The sequence below is a fragment of the Rhinopithecus bieti genome, unplaced genomic scaffold, assembly GCF_001698545.2.
Source record: "Rhinopithecus bieti isolate Rb0 unplaced genomic scaffold, ASM169854v2 scaffold_10264, whole genome shotgun sequence".
Classification (NCBI taxonomy): Eukaryota; Metazoa; Chordata; class Mammalia; order Primates; family Cercopithecidae; genus Rhinopithecus; species Rhinopithecus bieti.
Window position 1 is genome coordinate 279,037 of NW_016806418.1, and position 3,630 is coordinate 282,666.

The 3,630-nt window shown below is 48.4% G+C and overlaps 1 protein-coding gene across 1 annotated transcript in view; it reads left to right on the plus strand.

The window, feature by feature from the left end:
- Nucleotides 1–617, plus strand: part of KLK14 (kallikrein related peptidase 14) — an 8,741-nt gene extending 8,124 nt beyond the window's left edge. Inside the window, exon 7 of the mRNA XM_017876499.1 lies at nt 462–617. The gene's annotated coding sequence lies outside the window, so the exon portion shown is untranslated. The remainder of the gene's footprint in view (nt 1–461) is intronic.
- The last annotated feature ends 3,013 nt before the right edge of the window (nt 618–3,630 follow it).

Genomic DNA, 3,630 nt, shown 5'->3' on the forward strand with positions numbered 1-3,630 from the left:
CAGACCCAGGAGTCCAGTCCCCAGCCCCTCCTCCCTCAGACCCAGGAGTCCAGGCCCAGCCCCTCCTCCCTCAGACCCAGGCGCCCAGTCCCCAGCCCCACCTCCCTCAGACCCAGGAGTACAGGCCCCAGCCCCTCCTCCCTCAGACCCATGAGTCCAGGCCACAGCCCCTCCTCCCTCAGACCCAGCAGCCCACGCCCCAGCCCCTCCTCCCTCAAACCCAGGAGCCCCAGTCCCCAGTCCCTCCTCCCTCAGACCCAGGAGGACAGGCCCAGCCCCTCCTCCCTCAGACCCAGGAGCCCACGCCCCAGCCCCTCCTCCCTCAAACCCAGGAGCCCCAGTCCCCAGTCCCTCCTCCCTCAGACCCAGGAGGACAGGCCCAGCTCCTCCTCCCTCAGACCCAGGAGCCCCAGGCCCCAGCATCCTGATCTTTACTCTGGCTCTGATCTCTCCTTTCCCAGATCAATTGCTTCAAGCGTTTTCTCCCCACCATGCCCCACCCTTGCTGTGTCACCATCACTACTCAAGACCAGAGGCACAGAAGGCAGGAGCACAGACACCTTAAACCGGCACTGCATTCCAAAGAAGACAATTTCTAACACGCTTAGTGTCTCTAAAACCGAATAAATAATGACAATAAAAATGGAATCATCCTAAGTTGTATTAATTCATCCATTTATTTATTTTTTATATTTTGAGACAAGGTCTTGCTCAGTCTCCGGCTGGAGTGCTGTGACACAATCATGGCTCACTGCAACCTCGACCTCCTGGGCTCCAGTGATTGTCTTACCTCAGCCTCCCGGGTAGCTGGGACCACAGGTGCTCGTCACCATGCCCGGATACTTTTTAAATTTTTTGTAGAGACGAGGTTTCCCTGCGTTGCTCAGGTTGGTCTTGAACACCTGACCTCAAGCGATCCACCTCCCTCAGTTTCCCAAAGTGCCGGGACTGCAGGTGTGAGCTGTCGTGCCCAGCCTCATCCATTCATTTAATTACTTCAAGAAACAGGTACACAGTGGCTCCACCATGCCCAGCCCGGAGCTGTGTACTGACAAGTGGCTGCCTCCCTCTTTGCATGTTTTTCCTTGGGAGTCCCCCGTCCACCCCACTGTATCAGGTTTCTAGACGGAAACACCGCAGCCCTGCAGAGTGACCTTGAGCACGACTGCCTTCTACCAGCCTCCTCCCTGGAGCCCCTGTGGTCCAGGGCAGAGAACTAACTGCCTCTCTTCCTGGAAAATTCTATGCAAATGAAGATGTCCTCTTTTTCCTAATCAGATCTCAGGTGAGGAGAGTTGAGTTAATCACAGGCTTCAGTTCCTGTCCAGGCAAAGCCTTTCTCTCGTTTTATTAATTTATTTCCACTCTTCATCTCTGGCTGTGCTCCCCTCCCTTCCCACAGGCACCAACACAAATGACTTTGAATGCCCTGCATTCTTGGAAAACAACGCAGTGTCACAGTGTTGTTTCTAATTTACATGAAACCATTGTGTTAGGAATCTCATTCTCTTTCTTACTTTCACTCATCAACAGCTATTGAGTACCTACTACGCGCCAGGCATTGGTCTATTTATTGGGCACCTGCTATGCACCTGGTATTGTTCTGGGTGCTGGAGGAAGCGCTATGAGCAAGCCAGTCAGAATCCCTGCCCTCACAGAGCTTATATTCTAGCAGGAGATGACAGACAAGAAGCCATAAACATAATTTTAAAATAAAGCAGAGTCCCTATGAGTAACGAGGTCAATAAACGTGGGCTGGGCGGCAGGCCCAGTGTGTGCCAGGGCCAGCTCATACATGCTCGCAGGAGTCGACCGGCAAATTTTCAGGAATTTCGAGAGCTGGTTGCTAAATGCAGCCATTATTAAAAATTAAATTACATAAGCTTATAATTATATAATTGATTTTAAAAATGGTCAGTAAATACTCAAAACTCAACTGTTGCTAATTATTTCAATGAATACCTATGCTTGGGAGTGAGGTATGTCTCTTGTACTACGTCTGTAATGATGAGCTTCTGTACATCTCTTTCTAGCTCCCCAACTCTGTATGCACCAGTAGCTTGACAATAGCCAAAGTAGAAGTATTTTACTGCACTGAAATTGAAAAACACTAGAGATAGGGCTTTGCCGGACAGTCATTGCTAAACCTTTACCAGGCACCCTTGGCTGGGTCTGCCTGGGAATGACCTAATGATCTTAGTGTCTGTCTTCTCAAATTCTGTGCTTGGACACTACAGAGTACAGATAAAATAGAATGTTGTACTCACCTTATGTTCTATGGCGACAGCACAGTATTGGGGAACCCGAAGGTGGCAGGTTTGGGACATGCACGAAAGATTGGTGGGAAGTAGAGGCTGCCTCCTTTTTCCTCATCCTCCCACCCCTTCCTCCAGCTTCTGGTAACCGCCATTCTACTCTCTTCTTCTAAGAGTTTGAGTTTTTTAGATTTCACCTATAATTATGAAATTATATGTGATTTCACATATAAGTGAAAATATAATTATATATGATTTCACATATAAGTGACATCATGCAGTATTTGTCGTTCTGTGTCTGACCTATTTCACTTAACACAGTGTCCTCCTGGTCCATCCGTGTTGTCACAAATGACAGGATTTCTTTCTTTTATAAGGTAGAATAATATTAAATTATACTGATATTAATATACTACATTTCCTTCATCCATTCATCCATCAACAGACATGGAGGTTGTTTTCATATCCTGAACATTATGAATAATGCCACCACGAACATGGGTGTGCAGATATTACTTTGAGATACCAATTTCATTTCCTTGCACCAACTTACATTCCCACCAACAGGGTACAAGGATTCACTTTTTTCCCCCCACATCCTTGCCAAGGTTGTTATTGTTTGCCTTTTCTATGCTAGTCATTCCAAAATGTGGGAGGCGATATCTTACTGTGATTTTAATTTGTGTTTCCCTGATGATTAGTGATAGCGAGCACCTTTTCATATACTTGATCCCTTGTATGTCTTCTTTGGAGAAATGTCTATTCAGGTCCTTTGCCCTTTTTTTTTTTTTTGGCGGAGACAGAGTCTGTCCCTTTTGCCTAGGCTGGAGTGCAGTGGTGCGGTCTCAGTTCACTGCAACCTCCACCTCCTGGGTTCAAGCGATTCTCCTGCCTCAGCCTCCCAAGCAGCTGGGATTACAGGCATCTGCCGCCACGCCCAGCTAACTTTTGTATTTTTAGTAGAGACAGGGTATCATCATGTTGGCCAGGCTGGTCTCAAATTCCTGACCTCAGATGATCCACCCACCTCAGCCTGCCAAAGTTCTGGGATTTCAGGCATGAGCCACTGCACCCAGCCCTTTGTCCTTTTTTTTTTTTTTTTTTTTTTTTTTTGAGACGGAGTCTCGCTCTGTCGCCCAGGCTGGAGTGCAGTGGCCAGATCTCAGCTCACTGCAAACTCCGCCTCCCGGGTTTACGCCATTCTCCTGCCTCAGCCTCCCGAGTAGCTGGGACTACAGGCGCCCGCCACCTCGCCCGGCTTTTTTTTTGTATTTTTTTAGTAGGGACGGGTTTTCCCCGTTTAAGCCAGGATGATCTCGATCCCCTGACCTCGTGATCCGCCCGCCTCGGCCTCCCAAAGTGCTGGGATTACAGG